A 23,640-nucleotide genomic window follows, 5' to 3' on the forward strand; every position below is an offset into this window, starting at 1 on the left:
TATTATTACTGTTTTGCAGCAGGTTTTTTTCTGTGTGTGGGGATACAGTATTACCCTAAAACAAGAAAAATGCCGAATCCCTCTGGCTGTCAGAAGCGTGTTTTCTCTCTCCCCCATGCTGTCTAACCCTAGTTAGAATGTGGAGGGCTCTTGTCCTTTGTCCCTTGCCTTTAGAAGGAGCCCAGTGGGTCTTATCTTGTGTGTAAGTGTGCGCGTGTGACTGTGTGCCCTTTACGGGAGGGCTCTTCTTTCGCTGCCCTTATAGTCACTGCCTTCTTCTCCACTCTTGTTTACAGCAAAAATTTTCTTGCTGGCTCCCTGCTTCAGCCTCATCCTCATCCTCTTGTAGCCAGAATGGTTGTCCCAAAACGCAAGGATGCCCCCATCCCTCCTGTGCCTCGGTCCTTCAATTGCCCCCACAAACCTCAGGATAAGATTAGCGCGGAATTCAAGGCCTTCCACCATCTGGCCCTAGTTTAATTACCTCCTGGTCTCACCCCCTTTTCCTCTTACTTGGCCAGCCCGGACCGCTCTTCCTTCCAATCTCGCCACCCTCCTCGCTCCTTTCCTCGGTCTAGACTGTCCTCCCCTCTACGGGATGATGTCTATCCGTGGCGTTCGTCCTTGTTAAGGGGCCCCTCCGGGGAGTGAGGGTGGGTTGGGGGCCCGTGCTTCCCGAGACGGCCGCCAGGGGGCGTCAGGAGCGGATCCAGATGACAGCAGGAGGCCGAGAGTGGGGGAGGGAGGAGGGACCGAGGGAGCGCGGATCCCGGCTCTCAGGACCGCAAACTCAAGAGCAAGAGCTCTCCGCGCGCACCCGAGCCTCTGGCCGCCCGCGCAGCCCGACGCGGAACCCGGGCGCAGCGGGAGCCCGTGCAGGACGGGCGCGGGGCGGCGGCGGCGGCCGTCCATGCGGCGCGCTCGGGGCTGCCCGGCGCCGGGGACCACGCGGGGGCGAGGCGAGGCGGCCGCCGGCCGCTCCGGGACACGGACCGCCAGGTGAGCCGAGCTGCCCGCGCCGCGCGCCCCCTGCGCCCAGCCCGCGGGGTCACGACCCGGCCCGGCCGCTGCCAGCCTCTCGGCCCCCCTCTGGACCGCCGGGCGGGCTGGCGCGGGTGGCGGGGCGCAGTGGGTGTGTCGGGGGCGCCGGGGGGCTGCGTCCGAACCAGGCTGGGGGAGCCAGCGCGCGCCTAGCTCGTGCCGACGGCTGCGCCTCCTTCTGTCCTCTTCTTTTCCTGGGGGATTTGCTCTGTCCCAGCGCCAGCACTCACCCCTCCACCCTCCTACTTGGAAACTCTAGGGAGAGTCAACCTTGGCCGTCCTGGAGTCGGGGCCCCGAGCTCTCTTGGTTGCGGCAGCTGGGGACTGGCGAGTGAACACCCAGCCCGCGCGACCCCACGCTAGCCTCGCCAACCTCCTGCCGGGGGCCGGAGAGCTGGTCGAGTCTCGGTCGGCGCGCGTCGAGACCCAGCCTGGGGCCTCGGCCACATCGTTTTCTAGAAAGCCTCACATCTCTGTGTGTGTGTCTCAGCTAAACCTAGCGCCTCTGGGAGCCGGAGTGGATGGGCGGTTTCCGCCAACTCCGGACACTTCCTCAAGTGTAGCCCAAGTACCTGCAGTCCCTTGGCGCGCTTGTAGAATTAGCTTTTACAGAACTAGCCCACACTGGAGCTTTAGCGATCTGGAAGTTAATATTTTTTTCTTTGAAATAACATCAGCCCTAAGTTGGGAAGAGGCTTTCACGTCGTTCTCAGGCCCACTTAGCATCGGGAATTTGTGGGGTCTGGGGTCTCCTTAATCAGTCCACAGCCAGCCCCGCGCCCCACGCCACTGCCTGTGCCTCCACTACTGCCTGGCGAGTGTGCGTGCCTGCCTCTCTTCCTGTCTCCTCTGTGACCCCCACCACGCAGCCCTTTGTCCCTTGGCAGGCAGTAAGTGAATCTGAAATCTTGGTCCTGGGTAGCCAAAGCGATCATGGGATGCCTGTTGGAATTTGTTAAAAGAGACATAGAGACCTGAGAGAGGTCTACGGAATCATTTCCTCCAACTGCCCTTTCGCAGCTGAAGGCACCCAGGTACAAAAGAGTCTAAAGATTTTTCAAAGATCACACAGCTCTTAAAACCTGTATAACCTGCGTATGTCTTCTACTTCATTGATAACAGTGATGAAGTGGTTGGGCTTAATAGGACTTTACTGGGTCTCAAAATACAAAGAAGCAAACATTTTAAAAAGGTGATTTAAATACAGTGCTACTCAATTCCTATGGATTTTTGTTGGCACCATAGTTGAATTCCTTTAGAAAACAAAATCCTAGCCCTGAAATTAATGCAAGGAAGCAGACAGGAGTCCTGGGACTTTCCTATAAACCTCTGCAGGGCTGTAACAGGGATTTCCCAGAGGTCCCGGAAACAAGTTTGGGTGATCAGAATACTGGAGGCCCTAGTGAACAAGCAACTCGGGTGGCCTCTTGTGGGGAGGGCTGGCCAGATGAGCTTGTGTGGTCTCCTCCATGCCCAGCACCCAGCAGGGTGCCAGATTGGTCTTATCTTCATTTCAGTCTTCCCTGCCATGTAGAAGTGGTTCCAGTTGGCTGTTAGGAAAAAATAAATAAAATACAGCCTAGAGTTTGGGCATAAGATCAGGATTGGATATTTTGACTTGGAGGGTTGTTGTTGACCTAGAAATGCTTATTGTGATTGTAATCAGTTATCCTAAAGAGAGTCTGGGTACTGATTGCCTATCCTTTTCCATCCCCCAACGCTTCTCTCCATGGTACCACCTTTCTCCCAGTTGGCTGGGAGTCTCTATGTTTGAGGGCACCAGACTCCGCATCCCAGTCCCCTCATTTATAGCTAATTTGTTACCAAGTCCCATCCACGTCCTTTTGTGGTATCCAGGAAATTATTTTCCTGTCTCCGTTCCCTCTGCTCCCTCCTTAAACCATGTCCCCGTTACAGTAAGAGTCTCCCCTCTTGACTTCTGGCCACGAGTCCCTTTCTTCATTTTAATCCATCGTCTTTCATGCTGACAGATTAATATTCCTAAAATTCTGATTGCACCACATCACTTCTTTCAAAAAATCACAATGGCTCCCCAGTACTCACTTCTATTTAAATCTTCTCCAGCCAATATTTTTGGGGGTCTGCTGTGTCAGGGAGTGTTACTACATGCTGAGGCTTAAACCAAGAACAAGACAATATCCTTGCCCTTGATTTGTTGACAGGCTAGCAGATGATGTGTAGCCACCTGGGAGAGAAAGAGATGTAAAGAAAGAACCACAAAACAAAGCAAAACATTGGGAGTTGCAAAGCATCAAGGAGACACAGATGAGGGAGAAATATTTTCCTGCATGGGAAGAGCTAGGAAAATTTCTGCTGGGTTTTGAAACATGGGGAGGAGTTCAAGGAGATGGGAAAGGCTGGAAGGGGGGGAAGCATGGCAGGCAAAGGGAAGAGCTTGAGCAAAGACCTAGAGATGTGAACGTGTTGGTATGGACATGGTGGCGTCAAGGCCATTCTTCATCTGGATGTTTCAAACTTGCCTTAATTTGAGTCTACTTTATTGATCCAAGAGCAGCCCAGCTCTTCCCTGCCTGAAATCCTTCACTCCACTTACCTGTTCTTTTTATCGTGGTCTTGTATGTCCCCTACCCCCAGCTCAGAAATGCAGATTTCCCCTCTGCTGGTCTAAATTTTGCCAGGAAGTGGATCCCAGCCCTTCTTGCACATGCCCATCCCTCTCTTCCATGAACCCATATTATGTGTCCCCCTGCATTCTTCGCACGGTCTCTGTATTCAGCCTGGACATGTCGTAGTGGGCAAACTGCATCTCCCCAGCCACCCCAAAGTTTCTCCAGAGCAGCTTCTGGGTTTCTGTTCCTAGGGCCTCTCCCAGGCCATGGGGCACAGTTCCAGCACGTTGCCAGCACCAGCGAACTTGAAAATGCGACTGGCTTTGACCTTCCATCCTACTTTTCCCTCCTTTCTCTTCTTCTCTCCACTTGTCCCACCTTTTATCTTTCTCTCTGTGTGTGTGCAGAATTGTGATATTTATTTACGTATGTGCAGATCTAAAGGTTGCACGTGTGTTTATTGACTGGCTTCTCTTTGAAGGTAATGGTTTAGAAATGCCGTGCTAATTGCTAACGCAGGGCCCAGGCTGCCACTGGGAGGGGAGCTTCAGTGCGAGGCTGCTTTGCAGACTCTTGCCCTCTTTCAGGATCCCCCCTCTTCACTCCCCTCTGATTGACCTGTGCGCTGATGCTGGGCCACCCCTCATCTTGGGCCTGATTTGCCTTCTTTTCTTTCTCCAACCCATCAAAACTGACTTCTCCGGTTTCTGGAGCCTTGCTGGCCTGATGAACTCTTTCAGGTCATGTTTAATGAGCCCTGTGTGTGCTGGGCTTGATGCTTTCATCCTTCCAGCAACCTGTGACAGAGACAGTATCATCTGCATTTCACGAGGAAGGAAACTCTGCTTACTTGCCTGAGGTCAGCAGCTCAGGTTTTGAATCTAAGTCTTAGAACCCAGCTTCCTAAGTCTGGTGCTCTTTCCACTATATCACTGTTTCCTGAAAGGGTTGTTTTCAGAACGCCTGAATCAGAATTAGGATCTGGTGGGGGAAAAAAAAAACAGATTCCAGGGTGGAGGCAGGGCCTGGGAATGAGCATTTTAAAGACAGCCTCAGGTAATTCTGCACGGCTCAGGTTTGAGGACCACTGCCCGAGGCTGCCTTTACAGTGAGGTTCTAATGACAGGTGGTGAGTTAATGAGCCACTGGATCCCAGGTAGCAGGGTCCTTTTTAACAGAGGCCTTGACCTTGACTCTTAAGGAGTGAGCCATGGAACAGAGCCCTCTTTTGGTCAAAAGGGTCTTCAGTTCAGTCCTGAAAGCATGCTTCCCACCTCTCCCCATCAGGCTCACTGTGAATGCATTTCTGGGCCTGAGCATGTGCTGAGGGAGAGGGACCAGGGTGGATTGGTTTGGAGACCCAGGTTGCCTGAGGTGACTGACAGTGGACTGGGACTCCCCAAAGAGGGCTAAGCGTGTGGGCGTGGTGAGTCCCACCTCCTTCCCCGGAGTGGGGTCTGGTCATTGACACATCTCCTTCATTCTACAGGCCTTTATTTTGCACCTTCCCACCTCTAGGCTTGGTTTCCCCATCTGTAACAAAGGATGGCCACATCCTGGAGGGCTGGTGTAAGGACTGGTGCACAGGCACATGGGGCATTAAGCAAAGGCCTGGCACCTAGTGGGTGCCCGGTGTCAGTTTTCATCCCATTTAACTGCTCTGTACCCAGTCAGCACTTGGCAGGCAGTTGGTGCTCAATATATGAGCTCTAGAAAAAATATATCATCTCAGGCCCCCTCAGGTCCAGGAGGTTTGTGTCTGAAGGGCTGAATATTGCAACCTTATATTCAAACCCAGGAGATGAACACCCCCAGCTGTGCAGTAATAATAGTGATGATGATGATGATGATGAAGAATTATCCATTCAACATCCTCTTCCCTCTCCATTTCCTTCCTCCCATTTCCCTTTAGTTTCCTCCAAGAAGGACCTAAGAAACAGGTAGGCAGCAGTTTGCTCTTATTGATGGTTACCTGTCCCGGGAGAGTGGTCCCTTTCTGCTTATCTCTTTTTCTTTTTCCCTAATCCTTTCCCTGAACGTACTGTGCATGCTGTCTTCTTCCATGAGCCTTACTCAAGCGGATCACTGGGCAGTACCCCGGCAGCGTTCTCCCTTAACCCCTCTCCTCTCGGGCATGGTCCGGAGAGCCTGCCTACACTGCACTTGTCCCAGAAGGATGGCATCAGGCAGCCCACAACCTGGGCTGGGCAACCCTCCCAGACAGCTGGCCGTCTGCCCTAGGGCTGGCCAGCAGCAAGGACCCAAATAATGAGTGATTAATGGGCGCCCCATCTAATCTCCTGCCAGGGGAAATGAAGGGCCAGCCGTGGGCTGGGGCTCGTCATGACCTGCTCCAGGTGGGCTTGGAATGCACCCAGCTCAGGATGGGGATTAAGGCTTGAAAGATGAGAGGAAATGAGATGTTAACCCTTTAGGTTGTGGCCCTCTGAGCCCCAGCAGGGAAATCGCAAGGGAATTATCTGTAGGCATCTGATGAAAGGGGAGCTTGGCCTTTGATTTACGGCAGGGATGCAGTCACATGACCGAGGGGAGAGCAGCAGGGTGAGACAAGTGACATCTTGGACTTAACCATTTTTCTTGGAGGCTCAGGTTAATTTCTTATGCAAATGGATACGCAGACTGCAGGGAGGCTGCTCTACCTGCTTCCTTCTTGGAAACCTTCTGATCATATCAGCACGTTACAAATTTGTAGTTGCCAAACAGACTTTTCCTTCTGTAGCACGGTGCCTCTGATCCCTTGTCATTTCGAGGAGGATGGAGAAGGGAGTCTGGCACTGGCTGGACACCATCTTCGGCATTGGGTCCACCTCCTTCCCCGGTTCAGGCAGCTGAGGGGGGGAGCCCTCCCGAGCCAGCTGCCTGAGTTCAGGCCTTGACTCAGCCATGCTGGGGGGCCCTGAACAGTTCCTTAACCTCTTGTGCTGTAAGTCTTCCCATCTGTAAAATGGGCATAATAATACATACATACATACTGTGGGTGAGAGTCATGAGAATGTAAAAAGCTTAAAACAGCCTCAGGCATGTGGATGTGCCATGTGAAGGTTAGCCATCACTTTTTTCTCGCTTCTCTGCGAAGGATGTAAGCAGCTTCTCTTCCACACCTCTCACATTTGCTTAGGGTGATTGATCTCGATTGTTTGACCTCTAACCCTCACATGCCTTGAATTCTGGTCCCTCTCGCCCCTCCCTTTGCTACTGGCTCCCTGGCCTTCAGCTGCCCTTTTGATTCCACTCCTTGCCTCCCACCCCTGCCTCCATGCTTGGCGGCCAGAGCTGGTGGTCTGGGAAGTGACACCTGCCTGGTCCTGTGGTGGCATGGCCCTTCCACACCAGTGCTGCCCACAGCCAGCCTTGCTGTGACCTGACAGCCCGGAGAAAAGTGGCTGAGAGTAGGGCGGGCAGCTGCCTTGAAAGCAAAATTAGGAGCCGTGGAGACAGTCTGACCTGGGTGCAGATCACAGCTCTGCCCCTCCTTCTGGTTTCTTTGAGCTCTGGTTGCTTCATCCTTGATTGGTGCTAAGAATAGCAACACTTATCTAATGGTCGAGAGGGTCCCACCCGACAGTGGACATGAGGCTCTTTGAGACTGTCGGTGGAGGCGGAGCGTTTATTGCTGGTTATAAGGTGAGCCTTGGGAGTGGAGCTGTGTGTCTTCGAGTTTTGAAGTCTTGTTACAGGGTATGCACTGACATCCTAGCCTCTAGCTCTGTTTAGTGTCTTTTCCAGAACAGACAAGTACTCAGGTCCTGCTTGACTTTAGTGATGTTTTAGTCACGGCCCAGGGTTTCATTCTTTTTTTTTTTTTTTTTTTTTGATTAATTTTTACTGGGGTATAGTTGATTTCCAATGTTGTGTTAGTTTCTGCTGTACAGCAATGTGAATCAGTTATACATATACATATATCCACTCTTGTTTAGATTTTTTTCCCATATAGGTCATTACAGAGTATTGAGGAGGGTTCCTGTGCTATACAGTAGGTTCTTATTAGTCCAGGGTTTCATTCTGCTTGAAGTTCAAAGGATCTTCTGGCCAGCTAAGGGAGAGGGAACTGCTGTTTATGGAGCTCTGTGTCAGGTGCTGGGATTTACCTGCATGAACTTATTTAATCCTCTCAGCAATCCATGTAAGCTAGACAATATTCTTCTTGTTGTACAGCCTAGAAAACTGAGGCTCAGAGAGGTTAGGGAAATTACATGGGCTCACACAGCAAGTGGATGTCAGAGTGATATTTGAATTCCAAGTCATCTGCCTCCAAAATATGTGCTCTGGGGGAACTACTGGGCCAGTTAGTGCCTCATTATAATTATAACCTGCTGAGAAGTCTAATTGTAACCCACTTGAAAATTTTAAAAATTGAGATTCACCATTTTAAAGTACACAATTCAGTGGTTTTTACTTTATTCACAAAGTTGTGCCACCATCACCGTGATCTAATTCCAGAATATTTTCAGCACCCCTAAAAGAAATTCTGTACCCATTAGACGTCATTCCCCATTCCTTCCTCTCCCAGCCTGTGGAAACCATGACTCTACCTTCTGTCTCTATGGATTCTGGACACTTTATATAAATGGAATCATATAATACATGGTCTTTTGTGACTGACTTTTTTCACTAAGAATAACGTTTCCAGGGTTTGTCCATGTTGAAGCGTGTATCAGTGCTGCATTCCATTTTATTGCTGTGTAACCCACTTAAACTAAAAAGTAAGGCTGACTATTTTGCTTAGAGAAGGGGTGGAATTACAATCGCAAAACCGATGTAGCACAAAGGGGGGCTCATTTTTTACTGTGGGCAGGTGTGAAAGAACCGCCGTGAATATGGGGGCAGGCGGAGTGAGTACGGCTGCCTGAGTGTGTGGAGGCGGAGGCGGGAGGGAGGTTGGCTGGGTTCCCACGTCTGGGAGTAGCAGGGATGCCCAGCTTCTCTCCTCCAGGCACTCGTGCTGCCCTTGGCTTGTGCCACTGGCAAAGCCTATTGAGATGTGCCCTGGGTGCCATGGACCCCTGCCTGGGAGAGGCGGGCTGGAGGGTTTTGGAGCTGTCTTTGCCACAGTCTGCCTAGTTTCGGTACAGTATAGACAGTTTAGCCCCTGCACAGTTTGCTGCATAGGTTTTAACTCCACGTGGACCCCGGTGTCAGATGCTGTGTGCTGATGACGGCCCTGATGATTTGCTTTTTAAGTTTCTAGATATAACACTTTATTTTTTTCTGATTACAAAGGTGAGATATATTTATTGCAGAAAACTTAGAAAATACAGAAAACACAAAGCAGAAAAATAAAAATCACCCATAATTTCCCAACCAATGATGACCATTATTTTCAATGTGTATCTTCCTGGTGGCTCTCCCTCTCTCTCTCACCCTGCCCACACACACTTTTATAAAATTGGTATTATGTTAAACATATTATTTTGTTCACTACTCTTTTCACTTAATAATTCATCATAAACATTTTCCTTCTGTACTAAATATTCGATATTCTTCGAAGACATGATTTTTTATTATTTTTTTAAATTATTTTTTATTTTTTTCCATCTTTATTGGAGTATAATTGCTTTACAATGGTGTGTTAATTTCTGCTTTATAACAAGGTGAATCAGTTATACATATACATATGTTCCCATATCTCTTCCCTCTTGTGTCTCCCTCCCTCCCACCCTCCCTATCCCACCCCTCTAGGTGGTCAAAAAGCACCGAGCTGATCTCCCTGTGCTATGCGGCTGCTTCCCGCTAGCTATCTATCGAAGACATGATATTTTAAATGGCTGCAGTGTATTTTTAAAAAATATTAATGTTTGACTTATGATAAAAACCCTCTAGAGAGTAGGCATAGAGGGAACTTACCTCAACATAATAAAGGCCATATATGACAAACCCACAGCCAACATCATTCTCAGTGGTGAAAAACTGAAACCACTTCCACTAAGATCAGGAACAAGACAAGGTTGCCCACTCTCACCACTATTATTCAACATAGTTTTGGAAGTCCTAGCCACGGCAATCAGAAGAAAAAGAAATAAAAGGAATCCAAATTGGACAAGAAGAAATAAAGCTATCACTGTTTGCAGATGACATGATACTATACATAGAGAATCCTAAAGATGCTACCAGAAAACTACTAGAGCTAATCAATGAATTTGGTAAAGTAGCAGGATACAAAAGTAATGCACAGAAGTCTCTTGCATTCCTATACACTAATGATGAAAAATCTGAAAGAGAAATTAAGGAAACACTCCCATTTACCATTGCAACAAGAAGAATAAAATACCTAGGAATAAACCTACCTAAGGAGACAAAAGACCTGTATGCAGAAAACTGTAAGACACTGATGAAAGAAATTAAAGATGATACCAACAGATGGAGAGATATACCATGTTCTTGGATTGGAAGAATCAACATTGTGAAAATGACTATACTACCCAAAGCAATCTACAGATTCAATGCAATCCCTATCAAACTACCACTGGTATTTTTCACAGAACTAGAACAAGAAATTGCACAATTTGTATGGAAACACAAAAGACTCCGAATAGCCAAAGCAATCTTGAGAAAGAAAAACAGAGCTGGAGTAATCAAGCTCCTGGACTTCACACAATACTAGAAAGCTACAGTAATCAAGACAGTATGGTGCTGGCACAAAAACAGAAATATAGATCAATGGAACAGGATAGAAAGCCCAGAGATAAACCCACATACACATGGTCACCTTGTTTTTTTTTTTTTTTTTTCTTTTTGCGGTATGCGGGCCTCTCACTGTTGTGGCCTCTCCTGCCGCGGAGCACAGGCTCCAGACGCGCAGGCCCAGAGGCCATGGCTCACGGGCCCAGCCGCTCCGCGGCATATGGGATCCTCCCAGACCGGGGCACGAACCCGTATCCCCTGCATCGGCAGGCGGACTCTCAACCACTGCGCCACCAGGGAGGCCCGGTCACCTTGTTTTTGATAAAGGAGGCAAGAATATACAATGGAGAAAGAACAGCCTCTTCAATAAGTGGTGCTGGGAAAACTGGACAACTACATGTAAAAGAATGAAATTAGAACACTCCCTAACACTGTACACAAAAATAAACTCAAAATGGATTAAAGACCTAAATCTAAGGCCAGACACTGAAAACTCTTAGAGGAAAACATAGGCAGAACATTCTGTGACATAAATCACAGCAAGCTCCTTTTTGACCCACCTCCTAGAGAAATGGAAGTAAAACAAACAAAAAAAAACAAATGAGACCTAATGAAACTTAAAAGCTTTTGCATGGCAAAGGAAACCATAAACAAGACCAAAAGACAACCCTCAGAATGGGAGAAAATATTTGCAAATGAAGCAACTGACAAACGACTAATCTCCAAAATTTACAAGCAGCTCATGTAGCTCAATATCAAAAAAACAAATAACCCAATCCAAAAATGGGCAGAAGACCTAAATAGACATTTCTCCAAAGAAGATATACAGATTGCCAACAACACATGAAAGGATGCTCAACATCGCTAATCATTAGAGAAATGCAAATCAAAACTACAATGAGATATCACCTCACACCATTCAGACTGGCCACCATCAAAAAATCTACAAACAATAAATGCTGGAGAGGGTGTGTAGGAAAGGGAACCCTCTTGCACTGTTGGTGGGAATGTAAACTGATACAGCCACTATGGAGAACAGTATGGAGGTTCCTTAGAAAACTAAAAATAGAACTACCATATGACCCAGCAATCCCACTAGTGAGCATATACCCTGAGAAAACCATAATTCAAAAAGAGTCATGTACCACAATGTTCATTGCAGCTCTATTTACAATAGCCAGGACATGGAAGCAGCCTAAGTGTCCATCGACAGATGAATGGATAAAGAAGATGTGGCACATATATACAGTGGAATTTTACTCAGCCATAAAAAGAAGTGAAATTGAGTTATTTGTAGTGAGGTGGATGGACCTAGAGTCGGTCATACAGAGTGAAGTAAGTCAGAAAGAGAAAAACAAATACCATATGCTAACACATATATATGGAACCTAAAGAAAAAAAACAGGTTCTGAAGAACCTAGGGGCAGGACAGGAATAAAGACGCAGACGCAGAGAATGGACTTGAGGACATGGGAGGGGGAAGGGTAAGCTGGGCCGAAGTGAGAGAGTGGCATGGACATATATACACTACCAAATGTAAAATAGATAGCTAGTGGGAAGCAGCCACATAGCACAGGGAGATCAGCTCGGTGCTTTGTGACCACCTAGAGGGGTGGGATAGGGAGGGTGGGAGGGAGACGCAAGAGGGAGGAGATATGGGGATATATGTATATGTATAGCTGATTCACTTTGTTATACAGCAGAAACTAACACACCATTGTAAAGCAATTATACTCCAATAAAGATGTTAAAAAAATATTAATGTTTGCTTAAACAGTCCCCTATTTTGGACATGTTGGTATTTTTCAGTTTTTTGATATTATTTATAAATAAAACTGCTTCTTCTGTGCATTTTTTATATATCTATTAATGCATAGCACTCCTTCTGGGACAAAAGATATAAATACTCTTAAGGTATTTGATACATATTATCAAATTGGCTTTCCAGAAAACTATATAATTCCACAACTGTGCTATATTTTAACTTGAGTTTTACTGTATATGTTACTTTGCCGAAGTACTCGTCCATTCCCCTCTCCCTCCCTCCTTCCCTCCCTTCTCTGTACCCCCTGGCTCACCCCACATGTCAGCATAGTACCCTAATTGCTCATATTGTTTTCTCCTTGATATTTGCCTATATTTTAATTTAAGCATGTCTTTTTCACATAGTATGATTTTTTTTGTTTGTTTGTTTGCGGTACGTGGGCCTCTCACCGTTGGGGCCTCTCCTGTTGTGGAGCACAGGCTCCGGACGCGCAGGCTCAGCGGCCATGGCTCACGGGCCCAGCCGCTCCGCGGCACATGGGATCCTCCCAGACCGGGGCACGAACCCGTATCCCCTGCATCGGCAGGCGGACTCTCAACCACTGCACCACCAGGGAGGCCCACATAGTATGATTTTTATATTAAGATTTCTCTTGACATAATCGGGGTTCCCATTTTTAAGCTTAATGACCATTTCCATCATTTTGCCCCATCATGGGTTCCTTAGCCATTCCCCATCCTCTGTTAGAGATCTAGGTGGTTTCTAGTTTCTTCCTCATCAAAAAATTAGTACTACCAACTTGAATGTTCAATTTGCTCTTTTGTTTTGTGTTTTTCTGATCTCATGTTCCACTTTGGAAATTCAGTTCCTGGTCATGTAATTACTAGGTCCAAAGCAGGAGCTGTTCTAATAACATCAATGCTGCTGAGGGGCCTTCAGAGAAAAGGCACCTGGGAGGCCCAGGTGAGAGAACCCAGAAACAGAATGGATTCTTGTTTTGGCCTCCCTTTTCTGTTCTGGAAAGAAGGTACTGTTCTTTCCTCGGGGAATCATGGGAGGAACTCAACACCTCACTCCTACAAGGGATATAAGAGGTGCTGCAAGTTGGGACTTACCGAGTTCCATGCAGGGAAATCATGTCAGTGTTCGTACGGTGTCCACATATAAATGGCATCATACGATAGGTGGTCTTTTGTGACTAGCTTCTTTCACTAAGCATAGTGAAGGGGAAGATCTTGGCGGCTTCTGAGATTGTGCAAATATGCCTTCGTGGTTCTGCGTGGACCTCACCTTGCGTCCATTCACCCCGCTTCCAGTACTTTCTGAGCCCCGGCCACGCATGGCAGCAGGACCCTCCATCGTAAATGGTGTGAATTCCAGTTCTGACTTTGTCACTTAGTGCCTGTGAATAGCTTAACCTGTTCCAGCTTCAGTTTCCTCATTTGTGAAAAGGACTAATGATCACTGTACCTGCCTTCAGAGTGAGAGGAGACAGCGTTTGTTCTTTCCTCTCTTGAAATGAAGGGCCTTCATGGGTGCTGGGACATCTGTCCGCCTTCAAGAGAAAGGAGCTGGCATTCCTGCCTTGGGGGGCACTTACAGCCTCGGAGGGGCCAGGCGGGGAGATGATGCGTGTGATAAAGGGAAGGCAGGGGCCCCGGAGAAGGGCATCAGACGGACAGTGGTGGGAAGTCACAGCGACTTCGGAAGGGCCGCACGCTGACGTGGAAAAGGGAGGGAGGACGCAGAAGCCTGTTTTACGGGAGGGTTGCGTTCTCGAAGACCTCACAGAATTCAGATCTCTCATCATTCAGACTGTGGTTTTCCCCAGAGGATAAATGTACAGAGCGTGCATGGGTGCATGGTGCATTCTCAGAATGCATAAGTTTGCTCGAAGTTGGCTTTTCATGCTGTCACTGTTATCACCAACACCGCACAAAGGGCTCACTCATAAACGGCCCACTTGGTATCTCAGGACGGTTGTTTGGCTTCCTCGATAGCCAAGCTGCCAATGGTGGTTGTCCCTGTGATCATCACAGTGTGTTTTCAATCCAGCACCACCATTTGACAGACCATCTAGATCAGAGGTCAGCAAAATTTTTTTGTAAAGGGCCAGTGAGTTAATATTTCAGCTTTGTAGGGTCTTTGTTGCAACTAATCAGCTCTGCCTTTTGAGCACGAAAGCAACCATAGACGCTACAGAAAAGAATGGGCAGTAAAAACCTTATTTACATGCGCTGCAATTTGTATTTCATATAATTGTCATGTCGTGAAATGGTATTCTTTCGGTATTTGTTCAGCCATTTGAAAATGTGACAAGAGCAGGCCATGGGACAGGTCTGGCCCACTCGCCAGGGTTTGCTGACCCCTGGTCTAGATTACTATAATATTTGAAAATTGTTTTCAATTGAGTGAATGTTAAAAAAGAAATAAAAAGAGTGAATGTTAAAATAGCCCTGCAGTCAACAAAATCACTCACAGGAGTTCCAGTGATCATAAGAGCATAGCTAAGTTCACAAGTTCTATCAAAAGATTGTGGATATTGGGCTTCCCTGGTGGCGCAGTGGTTGAGAGTCCGCCTGCCGATGCAGGGGACACGGGTTCGTGCCCCTGTCCAGGAAGATCCCACATGCCACGGAGCGGCTGGGCCCGTGAGCCATGGCCGCTGAGCCTGCGCATCCGGAGCCTGTGCTCCACAACGGGAGAGGCCACAACAGTGAGAGGCCCGCGTACCGCAAAAAAAAAAAAAAAAAAAAAAAAAAAAAAAAGATTGTGGGTATTTATCTGGGTGATACCAATGTAGGCAAATTATTCTAACGAATTTTAAAATTTAAATCATATTGTTTTGAAATGTAGGCATCAAATGACTTTATTAATAGTTATATCATTCTATTTCGTGGTTCAAATTATATCCCATAACTTTGTTCATTGCCGTGTACCATCCTGGAATCTAACAACTCTGCCTGCCTCTAGACAGTCTGATGGCCTATGGTAAGGGGTTTGGAGCTTAATTCTGGCTGGAATTGTTGTTGTAGAAGCATGGGAAGGAGCACCAAGGCGTATGTCTGGCACATGGTGAATGTGGGATAAACTTTGTTCTCTCTTTTCCCTTTCTTTTCCTCCCCACCCAAATGTTCTGTATATTTGGTCAGCTCCAAAGCATGTGGAGCCTCTTTGAAATTGTTGCTTTGGTTCTTTCCACATGCAGTAAAGTCACTAACCTTTTTAAATGGAAACAAAAACAAAGGCTGTTAGAAAGCAGTTTCCCCTCCCGGGTCACCAGCTTTCCCTTGTTGGAGAATAAGCAGTGCTGTGCTGAGACCACGGCCAGGGCCAGAAGAGAGGCCCCAGGTCCAAAGCAGGCGCCTCCAGCTGGGTGCAGACCCAGCTCTCCAGCCAGGAGGGGGGCGTCTCGTCTGCTGGCTGCTCTGAGGTCCACAGCTCCTGGGTGTATCTTGGTTTCAGAGATTCCAACGGTAGGAAAGCCAGGATCCTCTCCAGATGGGAGACCACCAGCCCCGAAGGTGACTGTGATGCTGTGGTTCTTGGCTCTCGAGTGTGCTTTTGCTGTGTGTGTTGGATGGAAGGCCCGTCTTGAGTAGACATGTGTTTGTGTTGTTCAAGGGGCTGATGTGCATAACCACATGTGCTTTCTGGCCTGGGGTCTGGCAGGATGGGAAGAGAGGCAGCCACCATCCTTTGGCTGGTGAGATTTTGCACTGTTATGTTGGGGAGGGGGCTGGCATTCTTCCTGTGCTTTTGGAGCTCTTTGGTTTATAGACGAGTGGTCTTGGAGCCGAGGGCCTGGACGTTGAGTCCTGACTTTGCCACCACTTTGCCATTTGATCTCCAGTAACCCATCCTGCTCTGTCTCTGGGGTCACTAATTCCTCACTCCTGAATGCATGATGATAGCCATTTCTGGGGGCCCATTTCTCAGCTGAGATGTGTGGGGAGCCTGGACTTTCACTCCCACCCACAGCAGCAAGGCGTCCTTGCCCCTCCCCGCTAGGTGGTCAGAGGAGGCCTAGTGGAGAGTCAGGACTCTTACCACCACCCAGTAGTAACAAGGCCATGCATCCCCTCCCACTCTCTGCCTTCCCCCAGTGGTGCCAGTGGAGGCCTTGTGAGGCGCAGTGATGTGGCCCTCCTACCCCTCCCAGCCAGGGAAGTATCAGTGGAGACTTGTTGGGGAGCTGTAACCCCCTCCCCTGTCAGCAGTAATGATGAGTCCTCCTCCCCCCCTCAGGAGGCCAAGCGGGGTACCTGGACTTCTGTCCCCACCTGGCTGTGATGAGGTAGGATTCCCCTTCCTCAGCTGGGGCAGTGTCAGAGGAAGCCAGCTAAGATGGAAGGTTTAAGTAAGTTCTAGAGCCTCATAACGTAATACCTAAAATGTCCAGGTTTTAATTGAAAACCACTCGTCACACCAAGATGCATGGAGATCGCAAGCTTAATGAGAAGAGACAACACTGAGGTGTTAGGGAAGTGGCAATTACCTGACGAAGGTTTTGAAGCAGTCATCATAAACATGCTTCAGTGAGCAATTACGAACATGCTTGACACAAACGGGGAAAAAAATAGAAAGTCTCAGCAAAGAAACAAAAGGCATAAAGAAGAAGCAAATGAAAATTTTAGAATGGAAAAAGACAGTAGCCGAAACACAATCACACTGGGTGGGCTCGACAGCAGAATGGAGATGACAGAGGAAAGAATCAGTGAATTTGAAGACATAACCATAAACATTCCCCAATCTGAACGACAGAGAGAAAATAGATGAGAGGAAGAGAAAAAAAAAGAGCAGATCCTCAGGGGACCTGACACTGGGGTCTTTGAAATCCCAGTAGAGGGGAAAGAGGGTAAGACTGAAAAAGTTCTCAATAGACTAATTGCTGAACACTTCACAAGGTTAGGATGAGACACAAGCCTCCAGATTCAAGAGCTTAGTAAATTCCGAACAGGATAAACCCAAAGAAATCCATACTGAGATATGTCATGCTCAAACTTCCAGAAATAATTTTGAAAAAGAACAAAGTAGGAGGAGTCAGTCTCCCAGGTTTCAAGACTTATAGCCACAGTAATCAAGACTGTGTGGTGTTGGCACAGGGACAGAAGAGAGAACCTAGAGGTGTGCCCATCTGATTTTTGGCAAAGTTGCTTAGGGAAATCAGAGAAACACTTACTGCAGTGATCTGGATGGTGATTTGGAAGAGGCTGGTAGTAGATGGAGAGGAGAGGGGAGGGTTTACCTGAGAGACAGTTACAAGGAAAGAATTGACAGCTAGCAAGAGGTGGGGTCTAGGACTCATGGGAGGGGGAAATCACAGAAGCCCAGGCAGGCTTTGAGCTTTGTTCATTGGAAGAATAGTGATACCACCATCAAAGTAGGAAAGCTCAGCAGGAAGAGGACTTTGTGTGGAGCTGGTGACCAGGTCCTTTTATCATTCAGCATGTGTGGGCCATCAGCAGGAGGAAACCAGAAGTACAGGAAAACAGTCTGAATGAGAGGGTAGGTCTTGAGACGTTGGATTTTTTTTTTTTTTTTTTTTTGCGGTACGCAGGCCTCTCACTGTTGTGGCCTCTCCCGTTGCGGAGCACAGGCTCCAGATGCGCAGGCTCAGTGGCCATGGCTCACGGGCCCAGCCGCTCTGCAGCATATGGGATCTTCCCGGACCGGGGCACGAACCCGCGTCCTCTGAATCGGCAGGTGGACTCTCAACCACTGTGCCACCAGGGAAGCACGAGACGTTGGGTTTTTGAGACCTCTGCATGAGATAATAATCAAAGAGGTCAGAGTGTAAGAGTGCTTAACCAGTGTACAGAGCTCGTGAGCGGGGAATGGGTTGTGGTTGATATTTTTCTAGTCCTGGTTTGGGTTACAGGGGGAGCAGACAGAGGAGACCGGCAGGGAACAGATGCAAATGGCTGCTGACGATTGGGTTTAAGAAAAAGGGTACGGTAACGGTTTTATTCTTGCTAAACCCAATTGTCTTCTACTGTCCCCCTTGACCTTTGGGTGACCTTTGACTCCAGCGACTTGCCTCTCTTGGTTTCCTTGAGAATATTTCCTAATTCACAAGATGGCTGTCTGTTTTTCATTATCATAATCTTTTAATCATGGCACCCGATTTCAGCTTTACCTAATACCAGCCCATCACAGAGTTGTGTCAAGGAAATAAGACTAATTTGCCGGGCTTTTGCTTCCCTCTGTAAGGATATATGAGCCTTTCAGCCTACACTGCACAGCAGTGATTGCTACAAATCATTGACTAGATTTCTATCGCTTAAAAAAATAATGACATAACTCAAATGTCAATGCAGAAGCCCCAAGAGCTGAGCAGGGAAAGGCAAATCCTTCTCTCTGATGTTCAGAAGCGCCAAGGGCAGAGTGTGTGGCCGGCTGATTTATGGTGGCCGAGGCACAGGGAGCCGGGATGTATTCTGGACGGGGAAGTGCATGGGGGCACTGAGACGATATGCTGGACTCAAGGCCAAAGCTGCCGTGGAGTGAACAGGGCGGAGCACAACCTCATACACAGCAGCTCCCCTGGCTGGGCCCAGGCTGCAGCCTGCATTGTGCGCCCGGTAAATGTGGACTCAAGCAGCTCTCCAGGAAATGTGTATCTGATGCCGTGTGTCAGGGGACCTGAGAGGCAGCTTAATGGAGTGCTGACACAAGCCAGGACTCGACAGCAGGTGGGCTCGGGTTCCATCCTGCTGCTGCCCTTTACTAGGGGCATATTGCTTCTGGTGACCTCGGACACAGTGCTTCACTGCTCGCGGCCTCAGTTTCCTTCTGTGTAAAATGGATGTATCAGTAGCACCTACCTCGTAAAGTAATGTTTGAAAAGTGTTCAGCGCAGTCTGTCAGGTATTATACACTCAATAAGAATTAAAAATCTGTAGTCTGATGTGGACATGGTGGGAGGAAGAGGAGGGTGGGACGAATTGGGAGATTAGGATTGACATCTATACACTACCATGTATAAAATAGATAGCTAGTGGGAACCTGCTGTAAAGCACAGGGAGCTCAGCTCGGTGCTCTGTGATGACCTAGATGGGTGGGATGGGAGGGTGGGGTGGCAGGGAGGTCCAAGAGGGAGGGGATATATGTATACATATAGCTGATTCACTTCGTTGTACAGCAGAAACTAACACACCATTGCAAAGCAATTATACTGCAATAAAAAAAATCTCCAGTCAGAGCTTTGCCTCTAATTAGCTGCGATACTTTGCACCAGTCAGCTTATTTCATTGAGCAATCAGTTTATTCATCTGTGAATCATACTTACAAAATAATGGATTTGGAGAGTTGGGTTGGAATCTCCCAGTTTTTGTGTGCTTTGTGATTCTGTGATGAGATGTCAATCAGAAAAGTCACAAAGGAAATAACGGATAGATTTAAAGACAAAATGAAAACTTATTTGCATAAAAGTTACAAGCAAAATTAAAAGACAAAAATCAAACTGAAAGAATTTGACAAAATAAGGGTCAATGTCCTTAATATAGAAACAGCTTCTTAAAAATCAACTGAAAACATTATGAGCTCTACTGAAAAACTGGTAAAAGAGGTAAAAAATACACAGAAGAGATAGTACACATGACTAATAAAAATGAAAAACGATTCCAACTTTACTGGTAATTGAAGGAATACAGTTAAAATGATTTACTTTTTTTTTTTTTTGGCCTATTGTGACTAACACACTGAATGCCCACCCTGTACCAAGCAAGGTTATTACTCAAAGGTTTCCTGGGAGTATGGACAGACCACATTTTCCACACGCTCTTGCAGTTAGGTATGGCCATATGACTAATAGAATATGAGCGGCAGTGATTTGTTAACGGCTTCTCAAAGCTGTTAGCTCAATCCCCCATGCTTTCTCTTTTCCCTTGTTTGTTCACGGGCTGGAAAGTAGAAAAAAACCAGCTGAGGATTCCTAGGCTCTAGACAATGGTGGAGCCGAGCCGCTAGATGAAAAGAAACTGGGTCCCTGGATGCCTGCATGCCTGTGTGGAGCAGTGTGCCCCTTCCAAGCCACATTAGACAATGAATTGAGCAAAACCTTTCTGTTGTGTTAAGGCTTTGAAACTCTGGGATGGTTTGTTGCAGCTCTTAGCCCACCCTAACTAATTATGGATCAAATTTTAAAAGATTATAATGCTAACATTATTGGCACGTATGTTTATTTCATCCACTACAGTGGGATTTTAGGTGGGTGTGCTCTTTTCGAAAACAACCCATATGTAAGGAGGACCTTAAATAGTCATACCTTTTGGCTTAGTGATTCTGGTTTTAGGAATCTACCATAAGGATCTAAGCAGAGAAACAGATGAAGAATTTCCTATAAAGATACTCATCACAAATTCCAACAATAAGGGAACTACTTAGATATGTTATCCAGCTTCCATGGGGTGAACTATTATACAGTGATTAAATGAGATGTTTATGATTTAAAGTCAAAAATAGAATGCAAAACTGTGTAAGTGATTTTGTATATGTAGCATAGACAGATAATATAGCTAAGCATTAAGCATAGAAAAAAGACCAGAAGGAAGAACACCAAAAGCATTCAGAGTGGTTAACCTGGAATGTGAGGCTGTGAGTAATTATAGCTTTCCTCTTTATGTTTTCCTGTAGTTTTCAATTTTTCCTCAATAAACATGTGCAATTGTATAGACAGTTTTTTTCTAAAAGACTGTATCATACTAGCTATGTTCCACCCAGCCTTGAAGTCTCACCTAGACCTATCTTGTGGATGAATTTGATGCCTGCTGTCTGTGAGTTTGTCTTTTAGTGTTAGTGCACGTGGCATACCCACTTCCCCGACGTGTGTGTTTGTACGTGTGTGTGGTGCGTACATAGATGTACACAGATGTTTGCCAGAGTGCCAAGAGGCCATTTGTAGATGCCAGGACCTTATATCAAAAGGAGGGGAAGGTGGACCAGGAGGGGAGCTCAGCCTGAGCCAAAGCTGCCATTAGTCTTATGGCCACCTGCCTTTGACCAAAGGTGGCTGCAGAATATATTGCCTTTTGAAATGAGGTGCATCATCACCTTGGAGAAGGCCTGGGTAGCACATCAGAAAATCTGTGTTTCCTGTGCAGAGCTCAGGCTGTGGAAGTCTGATCTTGTTTCCTTTGATGACTACAATCCAGGGATTACAAATCACTCTTGGCAGAGGATGCTGGGGAGAGGTTGAGTCTGAGTGGGGAAGAAGGCTGGAGTGTGTCTCTAGGTATCTTCCGATTCCTAGGTAGGGTGGCCTGCATCACATCACAGCTGTTTATTCGTGTGTCCAAGTAGGGCAGAGAAGGTCACTGATGGTGTTAATTTCAGAAACAATTAGCAGTCACTACAAAACAGGAAAGTCTCTATTCAGATTGTGGGCTGGGCATCAGTAGTTAGAAATGTCGTATGGTCATGCTTGAAGAGAATGTCCTCCGAGTGAGATTGAATGTTAAGTTCTCTCTGTCATCACAGAACACCTGTTGTGCCCCCAGCTGCTGCTCTAGGCACCAGGAATATAAAAAATAAGTCTTTGAGAAAAGTCTTTACTCTTCCGTAGTGTCCTGTTATGGGGAGGAAAGGAAAGCACAGATCATGATGAAACACTGTGGCAGTTGCTAGGTTGGAGTTTTGCATATGCGACTTACACAGAAGTAAAGAAATTTAACCAAGTTGATCAAGTGCTGTAAATCAAGTGACTAAGTAATATTTGGAGAAGAGAAAGCGCTCTTACTCCAAATGCATTTCTCCCTTCGATCTGCAGTATCATGTCATCCGAAATAGAAAAAGCAACTCTATACAGAAGCAGGAACAAATGGCTCATTTATTGAAAATATCTTGCCCGCCTGATATTTCTACCCTTGACTGTTTTCCTTAGTTACCTGGGAAGCGTTTTTTAGGACTGAAAACAAATATACACCACATCAATGTTGATGACCATGAAAATGATGTAGTTTGCACTGAAATCCTTGACTCATCTGTGCAGATTACCTAGTTTCTCCAGGGAAGAAAGGAGAAGTAAGGTGTTCCCTTTAATGAGTTAGCAAAACCCACTGTAATGTGTTTGCTTAATAGTATCCAGGGAGGTTTAAGATCTTCTTAACATTTTTACCTAATTCAGATTCTCTGGGTTTTCAGGAAGCTCTGGGAAGGCCAGTCAGTTTGCAGAATGGAGGTTCTAATGGGAAGAAATGAGTTCTGTGGCTGGGTTTGAATGTGATGGGAAAAAAGGATGGGCTTTGCAAGGGGTAGGAGAAAAGACCAAATATTGAGAGTAGAGGGAGTGTCAGGAGAACATGCCTCTGGCCTCAGGTCAGTAGGGGGAGACTGGAAAGGTGACCGGGGGGTTGGGCCTCCAAGGTCAGCTTTCCTGAATACCCTGCTGCCTGAGGCAGGATTTCCTGAAAGGGCTGTGGCGAGTGATGATGGCCAGCAGAGGGCTTGGGAGGGTCGGACCCTCTGCGGAGGCAGCACACATCTGCGGTGGGCCGGTGCCTTCGTTCTTTCTCTAGGGCAGTCTGTAGCCATTTACTGAGCACCAGCAATAGCACCTAGAGAGAAATCAGACATGGGCCCGCTTCCTAAGAAGTAAAAGTCTATTGGAGACACGTGCTGTTCATCCTTCATTCATTCATCAAACTTTTATTGCAGGGCCACTCTGTACCAGGCAAAGATGAGTAAAGATGAAAAGATGAATAACTTATCCCTGGCCTTGAGAAGCTCCCCAACCAGTGAGGGACAAGCGTAAACAGAACATAAGAGAGCATGCCTGGTATCTGTTAAAAGAGATGATAATCCCTTCTCTTTTAAGCTTCTAGACCCTGTCCTGTACCTCCCATTGTTGTCTGGCAAATTTGCCCACTGTATTGTTAACGGTGACTCTTTTGAGAAAGGATATTTCTTTCTCAAAAGAATAAAGTAACTGCTAATAATAAAAGTCCACTGTGCTGGGCTTCCCTGGTGGCACAGTGGTTGGGAGTCCGCCTGCCAATGCAGGGGACGCGGGTTCGTGCCCCAGTCCGGGAAGATCCCACATGCCGCGGAGCGGCTGGGCCCGTGAGCCCGTGGCCACTGAGCCTGCGCGTCCGGAGCCTGTGCTCCACAACGGGACAGGCCACAGCAGTGAGAGGCCCACGTACCACAAAAAAAAAAAAAAAAAAAAAAAGTCCACTGTGCTATTTACTTCCTTGGACTGTTGGCATTCCTTTTGCCTGTACCAGCCATTGGGCACTCAGTCTATCGTTGTGAAAGAAATATTCATTTATGTAGTTTTGTATTTATTCGTCTGCCTCAGTAAGAGTGTAAGCTTCTCAAGGGCAGGGGTCCCCCTCTTGTCATATGTAGTATCTGGCATGAAGCTTCCTAACTCAATAGGTATTGAAAGCTCATTAGCTGGTAACCTGATTGCCCCACATACAAATGTTCAAGGACTTCAGGATCACTGGTCCCAGCCCTATAAGAGACATGGGACCACTCTGATGTGTTGCGACTTGAGGAATCCATTCAACGTATCCATTGAGACCTAGAGTGTTCCTTTATCTCTAAACTAGTACTCGAGGTGACACTTGGGAAAAGATGTGGACCAGCAGCAGACAC

General features: G+C 47.1%; 1 protein-coding gene across 1 annotated transcript in view; it reads left to right on the top strand.

The window, feature by feature from the left end:
• Positions 1 to 755: 755 nt before the first annotated feature.
• Positions 756 to 23,640, top strand: part of THSD4 (thrombospondin type 1 domain containing 4) — a 588,944-nt gene continuing 566,059 nt past the window's right edge. Inside the window, exon 1 of the mRNA XM_081227432.1 lies at positions 756 to 999. The gene's annotated coding sequence lies outside the window, so the exon portion shown is untranslated. The remainder of the gene's footprint in view (positions 1,000 to 23,640) is intronic.

Source organism: Mesoplodon bidens, assembly GCF_964165515.1.
Source record: "Mesoplodon bidens genome assembly, chromosome: 3".
NCBI lineage: Eukaryota > Metazoa > Chordata > Mammalia > Artiodactyla > Ziphiidae > Mesoplodon > Mesoplodon bidens.